At 47.1% G+C, this 8,754-nt stretch overlaps 1 protein-coding gene across 1 annotated transcript in view; it reads left to right on the top strand.

Moving 5' to 3' along the window:
• Window positions 1-5,206: 5,206 nt before the first annotated feature.
• Window positions 5,207-8,754, top strand: part of Efcab6 (EF-hand calcium binding domain 6) — a 194,425-nt gene continuing 190,877 nt past the window's right edge. Inside the window, exon 1 of the mRNA XM_076911766.1 lies at window positions 5,207-5,319. The gene's annotated coding sequence lies outside the window, so the exon portion shown is untranslated. The remainder of the gene's footprint in view (window positions 5,320-8,754) is intronic.

Genomic DNA, 8,754 nt, shown 5'->3' with positions numbered 1-8,754 from the left:
GTCTTGGCTTGCTGACTGGGCCCTTCTCCCCAACATGCTATTTTACCTGTGAGCATCAGCAAGTGAGGCTGACAGACTGGTGACTGTCTCTGTCCTGGATCCCTACCACACCTAGGACTGTTACAGAGGGAAGGAAGGCCAGGGAGACTGCCTTAGCCTGAGCTTGGGCAAGCGCAGGACCCCTAGTCTCATCCCGAGACAAGATGTGGCTACAGGTATCTGTCCATTGAGGGGGACATACCAGGACTTAGGGTCCCGAATGTGATAAAAGGGATAATTTTCTATAACTCCACACTGTTTTCTATTTCTTAACCGGTCTCCTGTTTCCTTCCCGAAGTGGGTGTTTTCAGCCCCGAGGTGACCGGAAGTGGAGCAGGGGTGGGGTGGGGTGGGGTGGGGGGAAGAGCCTTATTCATCCCTCTCCTAACCCGCTCCGCTCCGTGTAGCGTTCCTTTCCTATCAGGTAATCAATAGATGCTTGTTAGCTAACTAAAGGCAAATTAAATGCTAAACAGCACTAATTACAAGCTGTTGCAAGATCCTGGCTCTTAGCAAAGAGAACGGCTGGTGATTGCCCGGGTTTGTTGCTGCCCAGGTGGATGAGTCTCGAAATTGCTCTTCTCTTAACTGCCGGTTCTGGAGGGGGCCAGGTTTCCTAAGAGAACTGCAGCGGGATTTGGGGGGAAGGATTCGTGAAATTCAAAATCCCGGTGTATTTCATTGTGTGGTCTTGTTCAGGAGCAAGATAAGTGGATTTTGCTTCCTGTTTCCGTGAAAGGAGATAACCAGCAACTATTAAGTGGGGGGAAGGGCTCAATGGAACATCAGTGTGTTGGGGGAGGGCGGGGCAGATCAGGTACTACACGGAGCTGCACAGTCTCTCTCCGTGTTGAATCCCGAAGCGCTCTAGGAAATAGCTCCCATTTGCAGGGCTATTGTCAGTTATTGGTGGTGACAGTGTTTAAAATGTGCGATTTAGTTTCTGGCTGATGGAATTAAAATGAGCAGGCCTATCATCTGTCAAGGTAAATATCCAGAAGCGGAGGGGGAAGAGAGGGAGGGAGAAGATGGAGGTGGGGAAGACTATTTTTAGTCAAGAAAAATAACTGTGGCAGGAGCTACTTACACCTCATTTATTTTAATTTTCAATTATTTTAGATTTATCTTATGCATATGGGCGTTTTTGCTTGCGTGCATGTGCGTGCACCATGTACATGCTTGGTGCCCACAGAAATCAGAGCGGGCACCAGATCCCTTGGAAATTTTAGTTCCGGGTCCTTGTGAGCTACCATGTGAGTGCTGGGAACCGAACTCATGTCCTCTGGATGAGCAGCCAGTGCTCTTTAGCCATCTTTCTGCCCCCCCCCCAGCCCTTATTTATTTTTCTGTAATTTCTTTTCTCCTAAGGACAGCTGAGTAGAGTCTTGTCTCCATTTGTGACACCACCAACAGGACAGCATTCTTAGCCTGGATCCATGTGGTGATACTTAACTCCCCCAGCCTTTGGCATTCCTCACCTAGGAGAGCAGCCCAGCTCCTCGGGGCTTGGTCACTTCCTCTGCTTATCTTCAATGCAAAGGTATATAGTCTCTCCTGCCCTCTTCCTGGACTGACTGGGTGACAAGCTGCTCGCTCTGGTCCATTCTCTTAGACATGTTACTGGGAAGAAGGTTGCTGTGAATGCCCAAACCCACAGGGTAGCCTGAGGTCACCACCATGCAGCAGTCTGTTGCCTTGATTCCTGAGAGAATCTGTTGACTCCCTCACTGTAAACATGTTTTCTTTCCAACCTTCCTTTCTGTGTGGCAGCACTGAGGACGGAACCTAAGCAGAACATACAGGAGGGGAGCCCTGGGCTCCCCTGCAGCTTTTCTGACTTCTCTTGAGGCTTTTTCAGGGGTGTCACCAGAGGGCTTGGGCAGCAGGTACACGTGGTGGATGGAGAAGTGCGGGCACTAAGGAAATATAAAGTGGTGAAATGTGGAGGGGATGAGGTAGGGGTGGGGGTGGGGAGCGAGGGAATACCTGGCGGGGCCCCTGCCAAGGTGTCCCCCTGAGAAATCACGACATATGACAGGCCTAGTACAAAAGGAGGTTTGTTGTGGGAAGGGAGGGGAGCGGGGACCTGGAAAAGGGTTAGGGACAGAGAAAGGGGGGACAGAAGGAGAGAAAGAGAGGTGGTCTGGAACACGTGGAGAGAGAGGGAGAGGAGGAAGGAGAGGAGAAGGAGGAGGAGGAGGTGGAAGGAGGAGGAAGAAGAAGAGAGGGGTGGAGTAGTGAGTAGTCCTCTTAAAGGAGGCCACACCTGGCAGCTGCAGAGCAGGTAGTAATGGTGGTGGGCGGGAAGCTCTTGGGCGGAGCCTAGCGGAATTGTCTGTAAGCCAATAGTGAGCCCCTCAAGTTCCTGGGGTAAATGATGCTGTGGGGCATGGGGAAGGATGCAAACGCTGCAGCCCAGGTCCAGGCCCCACCTTTTTGAAAGCAGCCCTTTGCAGGGCGGCTTGCACCCGACTCCCCACCCCTGACTTTGAGGGAACCAGCAAGGTGCTTGGAAAGTTTTCCCTGAAGAGATGACAATCATTAAATTGCTCCCCGGGGCCACTGTCTCGATACAGAACTTGCTCTGTTTGGACAGAGCTCAAACCCCACACTAATGGGTGTGATGGTTTCATTGGGCAATAAACAAATAAGCGGAATTTAGCGTCTTGTGGAAAGTAGTCAACACTTCACACAGAAGTAAGAAATTGCCAGAGCCAGAAAACACTACAGAGTAAAGATGGGGGCGGGGGACACAAAAAATAAAACCAAACGTGAGCAAATCCCATCAGGGACGAGACCCTGCTCTCTGCTGCTATGGACCTGGAACTTGGGGCACACCGCGAGCATGACACAAAGCTCTAAAGGGACCCTGCATTTGCCCATGAAGGTCCAGGCTGTGGTCTGCTTGCTTTTTATTTACAGACTATAGCTTCTCCTCCCTAAAGGTTTCTAGAAAATTTCCAGGATGTGTGTGTATGTGTGCTAAGTTTTTATAAAAATAGTATTTCCCAAAATAACAACAAAAGAAGGCTTTTGCAAATCTGTTTATTAACAGGCAGCTGGATTCTCTGACCTTCTTTGATCTTATCTCCAGCCGTGCTTTACTTGGTGAGAAGAGTTGAAAACTCCAGTAATGTCTTAGCTTCATGACCACATGTCTTCCGAAAGGGCTACAAGCACAAGCAAAGGTCTCTGAGGAGGCTAGCATGTAGCCCTTTGTGTAGGGAGCCGGGGCAACCAGCACAGGAGTTGGACTCTGTGAAAAGCAGTTCTCTTTTGGGACAAGAGAGGGTGTCAAAGAAATTGTGGACATATGCCATGCATGTTGGGGCTGATGGATTCCATTTCCTAATGACGGGAAGCCTGGTCATTCAGTTAGAGAAATGAGTATGGCAGACTAGTAGTGGGTGAGAGAGATTGCTTACTCCTTAAATAGGCCAGGAGGCAGGGGCTACATAAGGTCCAATTGTACAGGCACAGGGCATTAACTGTGCCTGTTACCCATTAACTCACCTGCTGCCAGAGATGTACATTGGGCATCTTACTCACGAAGCAATGTCTTCCTCTCCAGTCAAGAAGTCAGGAAGGCTGTCCGTGAGGTCTGTGGATTCAGTTCTACGAATTCTCATTCTGGGTCTGGCTTGATCAGTTGTGAATCCTTGGACAAAATATTGTGTGTGTGTGTGTTTCCACTGGACCTATCTTGTCAGCATGCCGTGAAGCAGACTGAACTACACATAAAATACTTACATGGGTGTCTGTACCGGCTGGTTTTGTGTGTCAACTTGACACAAGCTGGAGTTATCACAGAGAAAGGAGCCTCCCTTGAGGAAATGCCTCCATGAGATCCAGCTGTAAGGCATTTTCTCAATTAATGATCAAGGGTGGGAGGGCCCATTGTGGGTGGTGACATTCCTGGGCTGGTAGTCCTGGGTTCTATAAGAAAGCAAGCTGAGCAAGGCAAGGGAAGCAAGCCAGTAAGCAGCATTCCTCCATGGCTTCTGCATCAGCTCTTGCCTTCAGGTTCCTGCCTTGTGGTGAGTTCCAGTCCTGACTTCCTTTGGTGATGAACAGCAGTGTGGAAGTGTAAGTTGAATAAACCCTTTCCTCCCCAACTTGCTTCTTGGTCATGATGTTTTGTGTAGGAATACAAACCCTGACAGTGTCTGAGGAAGGGGACGCTACAGAACCAGGCAGAAAGACCATTGTTTTCATGCTCACTTCTGTCATCCCTCCTGCTGACTTAAGTCTAGGGAACTCTAGGTACTAATTCATTTGTGAGGATCCTATGGTTGTATACCATGCCACGTGCTGGGCACAAGGTGGAGTCCAAAGATAGTGGTAGGCAAAGCAAGCAGGTCTTGTGTTTGTAGAGTCATGCCCTACAGTAGACAAATAGGCCTCTGACAGACATGCTAATTCTAAATTAATCTTGTTCACCAGAGATCCAGCTAGGACTCATGATGTATGATATGGGGAAGCTGGATTCATTATCCACAAGGGCTGGAGACATGATTTTGTGGTTAAGAGCACTTGCTGCTCCTGCAGAGGACCCAAACTTGGTTCCCAGCAGCCACATGGCAGCTCACAACCATCTGTAACTCTAGCTATAGATGATCTAGCGCCCCCCTCTGGCCTCTGTGGGCATTGCATGCACATAGTGCACATATACAGACACAAACTCAAACACATAAACATAATCTTTTGAAGGCAAAATGAAACATTTTACTTTCTTATTTTTAATTGTAACACAACAGTTTTTGAGACGATAATGTATTTAAGTATATGCATATTCGCACACAGATTATATATACATATATAAATAGGCTTATATAATTCTGATAAATATAGCACTTATACAAGAAAAAGAATACAGGGATATTTTGCTATAATAATGTAAAAATAAATAACTCTTTAAAAAGTCTGCTTCTCAGAGGTGGGGCAGGTCCATGGGACACGGCTTCAATCACACAGAAATCCAACATAACAACAAAAACAAAGAAGAGGAAGACACTACAACTGTCCCCTAGTTCTCAACTCTTCCAGGACAGCACTTCCGGCAGAAGTCCTTCCTGGGCTTAAACCTCTTTTGACTCCGCCTCCTTTCTTGGCCAATCGCAACTCTGCTATTTGCCGGGGGCGGGGACTTACCTACCTAGCACGCACCCTGGTTGCTGGGGCAACAGCGTCCTGAAGATGTGGCTCGCGCCCGCCCCTGGGACCCAGTGGCCAGGTCCGCGCACTAGTGCGAACGCGGAGAGGTGGAGGCCACCCAGCCCGGTAAGCCCCGGAGGGCCAGGGGAGTGCGGGGCTGCGCGGAGCGAAGCGAGGGGCGCGGGGGAGTGTGCGGGTGGGCAGGTGGGGACCCGCGGGAGGTGCGGTCTCGGACTTCCCACAGCTTGCAACATTCCTCACCCTGCTCATTCGCGCCCCGCCTAGATCCTGAACACAATGTTCTTTACTTTGTCCCAAGGAGGACTTGGGTGACAACCACACAAGTAGCAAGTCGCAAAGGCAGAACCGCCTCATTCTGCTTTCAGGCAAATGCCCCCTTACACAGCATTGTTCTCTATCAGTTAATCCCACTGCCCAAATTCCAAGCGAAAGCAATGAAATGTACTAAGCTTTCAGGCTGAAGGCTGCCCCCCAGCTCACCCTTCCACTCCCTTTTCTTTCCCTCTTAAAAAAAACAAGTTTTGTTTCTTTATTTTTAGAAGATCTCACTATGTAGCCCTGGCTATCCTGAAAATTGTTGTATAGACCAGGCTGGCCTTGACCTCACAGAGATGCACCTGCCTCTTCCTGAAAATATGTACTTTCCAAAAGTCTACCTCTTCAAAAGGGCTTTTATATCACTCTGGGAAAAGCACCTATTTTTCTTATATTGTATCTGTGTCCTTGAAGGAGTTAACTTAGGGAAATATGGTAAATAAATCCTACCTACAAACCACACTTCATCTTGGTCTTTAATCCGTTGCCTTCAGTTCAATAAACATTTCTTTGTCTAAAGCGAATCTGTCATTGGCTCCTTGGGTTTAGGTTGAGTGTGTGTCTTCTGTCCAGCCATATGAATTGGAGCAAAAATAAGTCATTGGAGTTATCTGTGCATTGCCTTCGTTTACGTTCATTTTAGTGCTTGGTTCAAGGTACGGATTTTTTTTTTTTTTTTTTTTTTTTAAAGAAGAAATGCTTGACTGCAGCTGGACCTGGTGGTGTACACTTGTCCCAGAATTAGAGAGAGGCTGAGGCGGGAAGATCTCAGGTTATAGCCTGGGCTACATTGAAACCCTGTCTCAAAAATAAGAAGCCCACCTTATATTTTCTATTTTGCATGCCAATGTTATTTGCACTTACATTTTATATTCTGTGCCCCCCCCCTTCCAGCCATACAGAAATTGAGCTCCTGTGCCGTGACCCTTACAGCTGGTCACGAGCCCCAGATAAAACTAGTTCTGCAGGCCTGTTTAGCAGCCTGGTGCTAATGACGCAGTTGCTTCAGTAAATTGACCTCATTGTTTTTTTTTTTGTTTTTTGTTTTTTTTTTTTTTTATCAAGAGCAAGTGTTTAAAGCTAATAGACCAAGGGTTCTCAACCTGGGGGATATATATATATATATATATATATATATATATATATATATATATATATATCAGCTACTCTGCATATAGATATTGTACAGGCTGGTTTTGTGTAAACTTGATACAAGTTAGAGTCATCAGAGAGGAAGGTGCCTCCGATGAGGAAATGCCCCTATGAGAGCCAGCTGTAGGGCATTTTCTCAATTTGTGATCAGAGGCAGGAGGGCCTTGCCCATTGTCAGTGGTGCCTGCCCTGGGCTGTGGGTCCTAGGTTCTGTAAGAAAGCCGGCTGAGCAAGCCAGGGGAAGCAAGCCATAAGCAGCACCCCTCCATGGCTTTTACATAAACTCCTGCCTCCAAGTTCCGGCCCTGCTAGAGTTCGTGTCCTGACTTCCTTCTGTGGTGAACATCTATGTGGAAGTATAAGCCAAATAAACCCTTTCCTCCCCAACATGCTTTTTGGTTATGGTGTTTTGTGGCAGCAATAGAAAGCCTAAGATATTTACCTTATGATTCATAACAGTAGCAAAATTACAGTTATGAAGTAGCAATAAAATAGTTTTATGGTTGGGGGTCACCACCACACGAGGAACTGTATTAAAGGGTCACAGCATTAGGAAGGTTGAGAACCACTGTCATGGATGCTTAGAGTCACAGGGTGACTTCCTAATGGTTCCTTCCCCTGCCAGGATTGACACATAAGCCATAGGCAGTAGATGATGTAACCGGGAGAAAAGACACCTTTTCCCGCAACACACTTCTTGCTCTCTTTTTGTAAAGTACGTGTATATAAAAATATCTTGTGTGGGCCCACAGGAGGATACAGGTGTGGTTCTTGTAATATATTCAGGTATTAATACACTTTCCACATAGTGTCTTCAGGATGCTCTTTGGGAAGAGGACACGTGAGGGGAAGGGATGTGTTTGTGGAACCTCACGACTAGACCTGCGACTCTCAGGACCCCACCGATGACACCACTTCAGTTCTGTTTTGCTCTGTCCTGGGTTTTGACCCTTACTGCTGTTCTCTTTTATCTGGTTTCAGATACCATTTGTTGTCTGTCTTCTGCTCTGATTTGTGATTTGATCACTGCGCCGAACACTTGCTGTGTCAGGCATCCTCTAGGGCCTCATGTGGATTTTAAAGTGTTAAATTCAGTTGTTGTTGTCGTTGTCATCGTCGTCGTTGGTGGTGGTGCTGTGTGTGTGTGTGTGTGTGAATGTTCATGTGAGCACACATAGTAGTCAGAGGACAGCTCACACAAGTCAGTTCTCTCCTTCCACCAGGTGAATCCCAGAGATCAAATTCAAGTTGTCAGGCCTTGTGGCAAGTATCTCTATCCAATGAGCTATCTTATTGGCCCTCATATACCTTTTAAATGTACTCCTCAGTTCTCAGCTATGAAAATCTATAGTGGGCAAGCCAGGTTAAGGCACTTCACAAAGTTGAGAAATAACAGAGTTGCCTTCTCTGCTATAGTCTATGATAGTAGAGCCTGTTTTCTTGGCAAGCAGCAGTCCAGTTTCATACCTGAAGTCCAGGCAGGCTTTGGATGACATATGTGAACACATACCATGTGCTCAACTAAATCATATAAATCATCACAAGAAAAAATACTGTGTCCTAGCTAGCTTAAACTGCCACCTTGACACAGCCTGGAGTCATCTGAGCAGGGAGTCTCAGTTGAGGGATTGGCCTGCAGGTATGTCCCTAGGGGACTGTCTTGTTAATTGATGTGAGAGGGCCCAGCCCACTGTGGGCAGCACCATTCCCTAGAACAGTGTGCCTGGGCTGTATAAAAAAGCTATTTGAAAATGAACCAGTAACTAGCCTGGAACACGAGCCAGCAAGCAGCATTCTTCAGTGGTCTCTGCTTCAAGTTCCTGTTTCTGTTCCTACCATGACTTCCTTCAGCAATGGACTATAACCTGGAAGTGTAAATCAGATAAATCCACTCCTTCTTTAAGTTGCTTTTTGGTTCCTGTCTTAGGGTTTTACTGCTGTGAACAGATACCATGACCAAGACACGTCTTATAAAGGACAACATTTAATCGGGACTGGCTTTCAGGTTCAGAGGCTCAGTCCATTATCATCCTGATGGGAGCATGGCAGCATCCAGGCAGGCATGGTGCAGGA

The sequence above is a fragment of the Arvicanthis niloticus genome, chromosome 13 (genome assembly GCF_011762505.2).
Source record: "Arvicanthis niloticus isolate mArvNil1 chromosome 13, mArvNil1.pat.X, whole genome shotgun sequence".
Taxonomy (NCBI): Eukaryota; Metazoa; Chordata; class Mammalia; order Rodentia; family Muridae; genus Arvicanthis; species Arvicanthis niloticus.
This window is presented reverse-complemented; position numbering and strand designations above follow the sequence as displayed.